Source organism: Nannospalax galili, unplaced genomic scaffold, assembly GCF_000622305.1.
Source record: "Nannospalax galili isolate Female #2095 unplaced genomic scaffold, S.galili_v1.0 scaffold589, whole genome shotgun sequence".
In the NCBI taxonomy this organism is placed as follows: Eukaryota; Metazoa; Chordata; class Mammalia; order Rodentia; family Spalacidae; genus Nannospalax; species Nannospalax galili.
The window spans coordinates 2,618,219-2,629,181 of record NW_008360324.1 but is presented as its reverse complement, the minus strand read 5'-3'; positions in this window follow the sequence as shown (position 1 = coordinate 2,629,181).

Below are 10,963 nucleotides of genomic sequence, written 5' to 3'. Positions count from 1 at the left end.
AGGGGGGAGGGGAGGGGAGGGGGGAGGGGAGGAGGAGGGGGAGAAAAGGGGAGAGGGTTAGGAAGGGAGGAAGGAGCTCTGAGAATTGCCTAATGTAGAAAAACCAGACGTGGCTGTGTGCACCTGTAATACTAACACTAAGGAGGCTGAGAAAAGAGGATTGTGAGCTAGAGGCCAGCCTGGGCTACGCAGCAAAACTCTGTTTTGAAAACCAAACAAAAATAAATTATGGGGCCAGCAAGATGGTTCAGCAGGTAAAGGTGCTTGTCACACAAGACTAGAAACCTGAGTTTGATCTCCAAACCCACATAAAGATAGTAGAGAAGTGACTTCATAAATTGTCCTCTGACCGCCACACACATGCCATGCCACACACAACCCAACACACACACACACTTTACACACCCAATAATAATTAAAAATAAGGGGCTGGCTAGATGGCTCAGTGGTTAAGAGCACTGGCTGCTCTTGCAGAGGACTGAGTTTGATTCCCAGCACTTACATGACGGCTAACAACCATCTGTAAGTTCAGTTGCAGGGGATCTGACGCTCTCTTCTGATCTTCAAGGGCATTGCACGACCCAGGTGCACTTATACGCAGGCAACACACTGATACACATAGAAAAATAAACATAATAAATAAAATATTTTTAAAAATAAAAATAGGGGCTCAGCAGTTAAGAGCATTGGCTACTCTTATAGAGGACCCAGGTTTGATTCCCAGGACCTACATGATGACTGACAACTGTCTGTAACTCTAGTTCCAGGGGAATCCAACACCTTCTTCTGACTTCCTCAGGGATTGCACAACCCGAGTGCACATACATACATGCAGGCAATACACTCATACACATAAATAAGAGTAATAAAATGTTGTTTAAAAATAAATGAACAAGGGGCTGGAGAGATGGTTCAGTGGTTAAGAGCACTGACTGCTCTTGAAGAGGACTCGGGTTCAATTCCCAGCACCCACATGGCGGCTGCGAACAGTCCTTAACTCCAGTGCTAACAACTGTCCATAACTCCAGTTCCAGGGGATCCAATAGCCTCTTCTGTCCTCCATGGGCATTGCACGACATGGGTGCACTTACCTACATGCAAGCAATACATGCATCCACATAAAATAAAAATAATAAATAAAATAATAAAAATAAATAAAGAAGTAAAAAATTATTGAATGAATATCCTAAACAGAAGAATACAGTATCCCAGGACAAAATGATGATACATTTAAAGATCTCAAATTGGCTTTATCTGAGACTCTGGAATCAGGCATCCATAATTCCATAAAACATACCGGTGTTCAGAGGGACCACAGAACAGGTAAGGGTTGAGGCGTGCAGAAGCAACAAAAAAAGCTGATTGGTCGTTTCAGAGTTACTTTTCCTGCCAGGCAAGGACAGGGAGACAGAGTGACAGGAATAGCTCACATTGGGTCACTTTAGGTCACTTTTTCTCTAAGGAGTAAGGCAGAGGGACTTCGTTACCATGGCCATTGAAACTAGTCCTACTAGAGAACTGGGGCTCTGATCTGTCTTGATTTCCTGGAAGGTCAGATAACAACTGACTTTCAGTAGGATGATGTGGCGCTTTGCTGTAAGTAGCTCCAGTTTTACTTGTAGTGTGATCCAATGGCGCCTTCGCCAGAAGCTTAGTCTGTAACGATGGCTTATTAGCCACAGTGTGAGATGGAGCCAGGATTTCAGCCATGTCTGTGTACCTCGTTAGCCCACAGCACCACACAGCACAACTCTTAGGAGCCCAAAGGCTTGAGAATTTGGGAATCTGAACTCTGGGATGCAGGATGTCAATTCTTCAATACCACTAACTGGGAGCAGAAATCTCATATGCACAGGAGGTGGCCTCCAGAGTATACCTGAACCTCTAGAACAGGCCCTCCTCCTGCCCTGTAGCCAGGGCGTCCTCTCCCAGTGAACAAGCCACAGGGGTGGATGAATCACTAAACTGTTTAGAGTCAAGCCTGGCATCTGCAGCTGAGGTGACTGGACATCTGTCCTCACAACAGTCACCTGCCCACTCCCAGGACCAGAGGGAGGCCTGGAGTTAGGAGGAAGACTCGGAGCAAAGGAATTTTATTTTTATCTGAGAATTGGGTAGTGATGAGAGGACACAGAGAAAGAAAGGACAGGAAGAAGGAAGGTGGGATATCAAATAACCTGGGGCTGGAGCCAGAAATTTGGGAACATCAGAAGATGTTTGTTTTATAAGTCGTGTGGTCTAACCACTTTGAAGTCATGATCTCTGCTGTGTAAACTCCCTCCATCCTGCCAGACGACTGGCAAGCTTACCATACACAGATGCCTATGGGTGTAGTAGTGAGGGGCTGGATTTTGAAAGGAAGAAGGTGGCTGGGTTGATAAACAGGAATGACGTAAGTGGTAAGATGTCTGCCTAGACAGTAGAAATCAGACTGACCAAGAGAACACAGTCCAACCCCTACGTGCACAGTCTTTGGAATCTGGATAAGGTGCCAGACTTTCCATAAAGTGGGGCTTGAGAGGTTAGGACCTCAGGCTGATGCTTGCTTAGGGTTGTTTATTTTGGTTTTTTTTATTATTATTATTTTGTTTTTAGTCTTTTTGAGACAGGATTTCCCTGCGGCTCCAGCTGGCCTGGAACTCACTATGTAGACCAGACCAACCTCAATCTCACAGAGATCCACCTGCCTCTGCTACCTGAGTGCTGGGATTAAAGGTATATGCCACCATGCCTGGCTTATTTTGTTTTGTTTCTAATTACCAGGCTGAGGATTGAACCAGGGACTTGCATATGCTAGGCAAGTGCTCTACCAGTGGGTACATCACCAATCTACAACTACAGGGTTTCCCTGTGTAGTTCAGGCTGACCTCGAACTCTCAATCCTGCCTGCCTTTACCTCCAGACTGCTGGTACAGGTACAGAACACCATACCCTTCCAGATGCCCTCTGAGGAAGTACATCTTCCATTTGGTCCTAACACTGACTTCCATCTTATCCCTGCTCTGGTCCCTAAGATGTAGATCCCCAAGCATCCCTCCCAGGGACCACTCACAGGTCCTCCTTTGTGACTACATGTCACCATAAGTCTGTGGCCCTGATTTACCCCTTCACTTCTCTGAACCTCAGTTTCCTCATCGGAAATGGGAACACAGAACCTTCCAAATAGGTTCTAGAGATTAAAAAGAAGCCCATGATTATTAATTGTATGTGTGATCTGTGCTGGACCCCAGTACCCAGGTAGTTGTTCAAATATTTTACTAGATTATTTTGTGATGGTGCTTTTGGATGAGATTTACACTTAAATCAGTGGATTTTGAGTAAATCAAATTGCTCTCTGTTACGTGGACGGCCTCATCTAATCAGTTAAAGGACTCCCTAGAACCAAAGACTGACCTCCCCAGAGAAACTTGTACTGCAGCATGGGCCCTTTTCTAGGTCACCTGCAGCTTTTGGACTCATCAAGACTCATAATAATAGGGCTAGAGAGCTGGCCCAGTGGTTAAGAGCACTGACTGCTCTTGCAGAGGATCCGAGTTCAATTCCGAGCACCCACATGGTTGCTAACAACCATCTGTAACTCCAGTTCCAGGGGATCCAACACCCTCTTCTGGCCTCTACAGGCATTGCATGACATGGGTGTACTTACATACATGCAGACAAAACACTCATACACATAAAAAAACAAATAAAAAATAAGTCAGGTGTAGTGGTATACACATTTGATCCCAGCACTAGGGGAGATAGAGGCAGGTATATCTCTGTGAGATCGAGACCAGCCTGGTCTACATAGCAAGTTCTAAGCCAACCTGGGATACAGGTAGACCCTGTTTCAAAAAGAATAATAAATAAAAATTTAAAAATAGGGGGCTGGAGAGATGGCTCAGCAGTTAAGAGCACTGACTGCTCTTGCAGAGGACCCCAGTTCGAGTCCCAGCACCTACATGGCGGCATTGCATGGACACGGGTGCACTCATATACATGCAGGCAATACACTCATACACATATAATAAAAGTAATAATAAATAAATAAATAAATAGGCACAAGAAAAAATTAATGTCTTTGTCTCTGCAGTTAGAGTGACTACTACTCTTCCAGAGGACCCAAGTTCAGTTCCCAGCACCCACATCAGGTGGCTCACAACTGCCTGTAACTCCAACTCCAGGGTCAAATCCCCTCTAGCCTCCTTGAACACCTGCACTCACATGCACACACACAAACATACACACACACAATTAAAAACAATAAAATAGCTGGGCATGGTGGTACACACATTTAATCCTAGCACTCAGGAGGCAGAGGCAGGCAGATCACTGTGAGTTCAAAGCCATCACTACAAAGTGAGTCCTAGGCCAGCTGGGGCTACAGGTGTAGGACCCAAAGATCCCCCTCATTCAACCCCTCCTGACACTCTTTTCAGAAGCTTCTTTTCAGCTTCTGTGTAATGCTTGAAATGCACACCTGCTGCTACTCCTCCCCTGCTGTTCCCCTTCCAGGAAACTATAGATTAGATAAGCCCGGGTATGAACACTGCACTATAGAGTAAAAATAAAGACTCCTGACCACACAGACAGCCCGCACATTCCACAACCCTGAGAACAACACCCTCCAATAAAAAATCTCCACAACTGCATCCTGTACAACCGATCAGTTCAAAGGTGTGTTGGCGCGAGCAGGATTCTTGGACCAAGCACAAAGTGACACTATTTCCCTCCTCTCTTTGTACACCCCCCGCCAATAAAAAATCTCCACGACCGCATCCTGTACAACCGATCAGTTTAAACGTGTGTTGGCGCGTGCGGGATTCTTGGACCAACCACAAAGTGACACTGTTATTCCCCTCCTCCCTTTGTCTCTAACCTATAAAGAGCCCCTTCTTCCCCCACCCGGGGCTCTCAGCACGGATCTGTTATATCGGTGCGGTCTGAGAGCCCAAGCTTAATTAAGCCTGAATAAACTATAAACCTTGCTTTTGCATTTTTGGTGCGTTGGGTCCTCGGCGGTCTTCTTGGGGTCCTGTGAATGAGGTATAACACAGGGAGACCCTGTCTCAAAAAGACCAAAAACAAACAAAACAACAACAAAACAATAAAACAACTTTTAAAAGTTAATCTCTCTACACACACAGACACACCTCCTGTTGGGTTCTGCTCTTTGTAAAACCCTGACTGACACAGCCCCTATGTCCAGTACACACTAGATGTTTAGTCAAGACTGCTTCCGGGTGCTGTGAAGACTTACCAAAACCTTGCCAAATCCTGTCCCTCTGGTCTCAACTCTTAAGCAGCTTTCTCTATATGAAGCCCATGACCTCACACATGTGGGGCCAGTGCTCTACCATGGAGCCACTGAGCCACTGAGCCACTCTTCAGCCTCCGAGCAGCTTCAGAGGGGCCGTGGCAAACTCTGTGGTGGGAGCTGTTCCAGATGGAACACAGCATGCACCTTCCACTGGCCAGGATATGTTGCCTCATGGATGCAGCCCTGCCACATAAGACATCCCCATTTGCCTCAGAGAAATATGTTACCACTGCATCCATGTGCTTCAGATCATAGAGTATGAGGCAGGTCTATGGAATTCAGGTGGCTAAAACATGGAGGAGTCCTGAGGAAAGTTCATTTTGTAGATGAAGAACATTTGCACAGCTTAGTAGTGACAGATGCATAGAACCCTGGTCCACTGGTATCTCATCAAGCCATTACAGGTAACTTACATCAACCAGAAATAAGAAAGTTAAAGAACTTTCTCCAGACGACACTGCTGTGAACTACACAGCCGGAGTCCAAACGAGTCCACCACACCTGGAAACCCAAACTCTCTTGCCTACCCCTTGATGGGAGGTAATGGCATCCAGAGAACACAAGACACTTGCCCATTTGGCTTTCTTCATCCCTGTGTTTCTGTTTCTTCACCTCTCTCTTTTTCATATTTTATTTATTATTTTTATTTTATGTGTATGGGTATATTGTCCACATGTGTGTAAGTGCACCCATGTCATACAATGCTCATGGAAGTAAAAAGAGGGTATTAGATTCCCCTGTAACTGGAGTTATAGATGGCTGTTAGCTGCTATGTGGGTGCTGGGAAAGGAACCTGGGTCCTCTGAAAGAGCAGCTAGTACTCTAAACAGCTGAGCCATCTCTCCAGCTCCTTTTCACATCTCTCTTTGACTTCTTTTGAATCAGATTTTCTTATTCTTTCCCTCCTACCACAGCAGAGAGATCCCATCATTAAAATACAGCTTCATGAGCTGGGTATGGTGGCACATGCCTTCAATCCCAGCACTTGGGAGGCAGAAACAGGTAGATCTCTGTGAGACTGAAGCCGGTCTGCTCTCTATAGGAAGTTTCAGGCCAGCTGTGGCTACAGGGAGACCCTGTCTCAAAAAGACAACACAACAACAAAATACTATTTCCTACTGCTGTATAGGGCTATCCTCTGAGCCAAACTGCCAACATCTTCTTGAGTTTAGCTGTACCTGCTTGCTGAGTCTGCTGACTGTTGACACTCCCTCATAGAGGGAGGGGTGGAAAGGGTCATTGGACCCTCACCCAGGTAACCACTCCTCCCAACCTGTTGTGTGCAATTCTAATTGCATAAGGCCTCAGGAAAGGCCTAGCATATATAGATGGGGAGAAGGATTATGGGAGGGGGTGCCATGTTTGCAGCTATAGGGAAGTCATCATTCATGTTAGGTGAAGATTTTCCTGAGGGCCGTTTAGGAGCAGCACCCACACTCCTATAAGTAACTCCTAATCTATACTCTGTAAGCCCAATAAATTCACAGATCCCCCAGGGTGAACTTTGGTGGGATCGACCTTGAGTTTGTTCTTGGGACCTTGGGAATGCGGGAAGGGACATCATTTATATCTCCCTCAGAGAAGGAATTTTAGCAACATACACATTTTAATTAATTAATTTATTTATTTTAGTATTACACTGTAACCCAGGCTGGTCTGGAACCTACTATTGTAGCCCAGGTTGGTCTCAAAATCAAGGCAATCTTCCTGCCTTCACCACTCAAGCACTGGGACCAGCACACACTTAAGGGCACGCTTTCTGTGAATAAGTCACAGACTGAGGCACATCCTACATAAAGGGAAACAAACCTGCCCAAACCCACCAAATGGGTACATGGTGGGGAAGAGGGAGGAACCCACACAAAGCATAACAAGGCATTTTATTATAAAACGAGAAGTGGTTAGGAGATATAGCAGGCAGCAAGAGCTGTCAGGGGGTCTCAGCAAATACAGTCATTTCTCAGTATCTATAGAAAAGTGGTCTCAGGACTCCTCAAATACCAAAATCCACTGACATTCAAGCCGCTATACAAAATGGAACAGTATTTGCACAAAAACTACGCACATCCTCCTGTATACTGTAAGTCACCTTTAGACTATAATACTTAATACAATGTAAGTGCTATGTCAATAGTCACTCTATTGTTTGGGAATAGGGACAGGAATAAAAGCCTGCATATCCGGTACAGACACAGCCATGACCTAACCATACAATATACGTCAGCAACAATATGACATTTCTTTCGAATATTTTCACCCCAGCCTGTGGAATCCACTGATGTGGAACCCACAGATACAGAAGGGTGATTGCACTTCCCTGAGAAAGTGCCATTTAGGCTGAGACCTGAGCTCTAAGAAAGGGCTTAACCAGGCATGAAAGGGCAGAGGAGGGAGGCAGGCTTACCCTACAGGAGGAAGCAGGTGCCCTGGTTCTAAAACTAGTATTACCACCTGCCACCTGTGTGTGATTGTCAATACAGTTGAACTTTATCCTCTGACCTCTGTAAATTGTCTAGTAATAGTACCTACCTGCTTAGGTTGCTGTAAAAAAGTAAATGAGTTAATTCATGCAGGTGTTTAGAATAGCACCTGACTCATTGAGGCCAGTGACTGTTCAGTTAAATACATATATAAATTTGGCAGCCAAGCAAAGTGGTGGATGCCTATAATCCCAGCACTAGGGAAGTAGGAACAGGAGGATCATGAGTTTCAGGTCAACCCAGGATAAATATTAGAGAGATCATGAGGGGGGGTGTCTGTCTGTCTTTGTGTGTGTGTATGTGTGTGTGCGTGTGTGTATAAAAATGAAAGGTTAAGGGCTGGAGAGCTGGCTCGGCAGTTAAAAGCACTGGCTGCTCTTGCAGAGGACCCAGGTTTGGTTCCCAGGACCCACATGGCAGCTAACTGTTATAGGTCAGAGTTGGCAAAAAAACTCACCAGCACCACTTTAAGAAAAGTAGCAAGGTAAATGTTTATTATTTCAACTGGCTGGGCTGTCTATCTCAGGAGTAGACGCGGCCCTGATCATTGTCGGGCCAGAGTTTTTTTGTTTTGTTTTGCTTGTCTTTTTTTCTTTCTTTTTTTGGTCTTTTTGAGAGAGGGTCTCCCTGTAGCCCCAGCTGGCCTGGAACTCACTAGACTAGGCTGACCTTGAACTCACAGAGATCCGCCTGCCTCTGCCTCCTGAGTGCTGGGATTAAAGGCGTGTGCCACCTCGCCCGGCTAAGGAAAGATTTTTTAAAATATTTATTTTTATTTTATGTATATGAGTGTATTGCCTGCATGTATGCACCCATGTCATGCAATGCCCACAGAGGTCAGAAGAGGGTGTCAGACCCCCTGGAAATGGAGCTATGGCAGTTTTTGGCTGCCATGTGGGTGCTAGGAACCGAACCCAGGTCTTTTGCAAAAGTAGCCAGTGCTCTTAACTGCTGAGCCATCTCTCCAGCCCCAGAAAGATTCTTTTTTGAAGACAAGAAAAAGCTGAGCATGTTGCAATGCTATCTGGGAGGAGCCATTAAAGAGATGGGAAATTTAGGGGAATGGATACAAGGACTGAAGCAACAAGAGCAGTGTCCCTGAGGAGGCAGAAGAGGATTCATCCACAGGAGAGGGAGTCTGGAGGGTGTAAGGTGGGGTGGGTGCCAATAAATGAACTGGCGGTGTAGGTGGGAATCTACAAATGTCTCTATTTACACCAGCAAGCAGGGACATGCTGTCACCTGAGATGAGCAAGTAAGAGTCATGCTCATCCTTCCAAGAAAATTGCCAACAATCTTCTTTTTCTTTGTTTTTTTTTTTGTTTTTTTTTTTGAGACAGAGTCTCCCTGTTACTCCAGCTGTCCTAAAACTCACTGTGCAGACCAGGCTGGCCTTGATGTCACAGAAATCTGCCTGCTTCTGCCTCCCAAGTGCCAGGATTAAAAGAATATGCTGAGCCAGGCATGGCAGCACACCTTTAGTCCCAGTACTTGAGAGGCAGAGGCAGGCAGATCTCTGTGAGTTTGAGGCCAGCCTGATTTACCTAGTGAGTTCCAAGACAGCTAGGGCTACAGGGAGACCCCGTTTCAAAAGAAAAAAAAAAAAAAAAAAAAAAAAAAAAAAAGCCACCACACCTGGCTAACAATCTTCTTAACAATAACCTCTCACCGCCTAGGACCTGACAAGTCACAAAATAGCTCCTCAGCATGCCCTCAATCCATCCTTTCAACAACCCCAGAGAATAACCGTGTCATTCTTCTTTGTGAGAAGAAACCAAACCAAGAGGGGCCAAGTCCTGAGGCCAAGTCCCCTCTTCGTGAGACCCTCCCCCAACCTAGAACCTTTTAACTGTGATCTAGCTAGAGCTCAGATCTAAAATGTCCTCAAAGTGTCCAGGGATTGAAGGCTTGGTCTCTGGCATTACCAGGAGGTAGAACCAAAGGGGAGGAACTTAGATCATTGGGGAAGTACCCTTGAAGAAGATATTGGAACCCTAACCAATATCCTCTTCTTCCTCCTCTCTCTTTGCTTCTTGGCTACCATGGGTAACCAGGCCTCCTCTACCACATACTGCTGTGATATACTATACCACTACAGGCCCAAACTAACAGGACTAGGACCATAGGAAAAGTCTCTGAAACCATGAGCTAAACTAAATGTTTCCTTCTTTAGGTTGACTATCCCAGGTATTTTGTTATAGTAACGGAAAACTAACAAAAGCATCCACACTAGAGCTTTCTTGCAGGTCTTCATGGAGGTACATACATGCATGCACACATGAATACAAACATATAGCTTTCCAAAGGGCCCTGAGGCTGCTACCACCCCCATCTCCCAATGGGGTGTGATTGTGCAGGACAGCTCTTGCTACAGAGAGAATTATAAATCTGTTCTCGCTGGGAGGAAAAGTTAATTAATCCTTCACAAATTAAAAAATACTGCAGAACAATGGGAATAGCATGTTAAGATCTGTACACAAAATGGGAAGAATGTAACAATGTGACTGCGATTGTGTTTGTTTAGATTTGCACAGAACACTTCTGGAAGGATGCCCTCCAAACTGTAAGGATGATTGCCTCTGAGGAAGGAATCTGCAGGAGACATTTCAGTGTGTTCCCTTCTGGGTCTTTTGGAAAGAAAGTAAATAGAAGGCTTTGGCACATAGCTCAATAGCAGAGCACTTGCCTGGTTGGCTCAGTATTCAGTCCTTCTCACCGAAGAAAGAAAAAAAAACGCAAATATAAAATATACACATGTGGTTGGCTGCTACAAGCAGCAGACTATTTAAGGCACCACAAAAGTAACTGAGGTCTGCTGCCAGGTCTAAAAATGAGTGGATTTGGGTGTGTGTGTGTGTGTGTGTGTGTGTTGCTAGGGATGAAACCCAGAGCCTCATGCAAGTATTCTACCACTAAGCTACATCATAAGGGGATTTTTGGCCTATAATACTGTACTGCCCACCTGTAGCTAAGGGAGACAACCAGCTATTGTTCTAAAATGGTGGCTAAATTTGTTTTCTCCCCCTATCTAGAAGCCTTTGAGAGGGAACTGACACTGATTCTAACTATTCCAACAGCTATCAAAATACCTGAAAGCAAATCCTGAGTCCATCACTCTAGAGTCCAGCCTTGGAAGACAAAAGAAAAATGAGGAGGAACCCAATAGAGGGATGCTTTTGGAAGC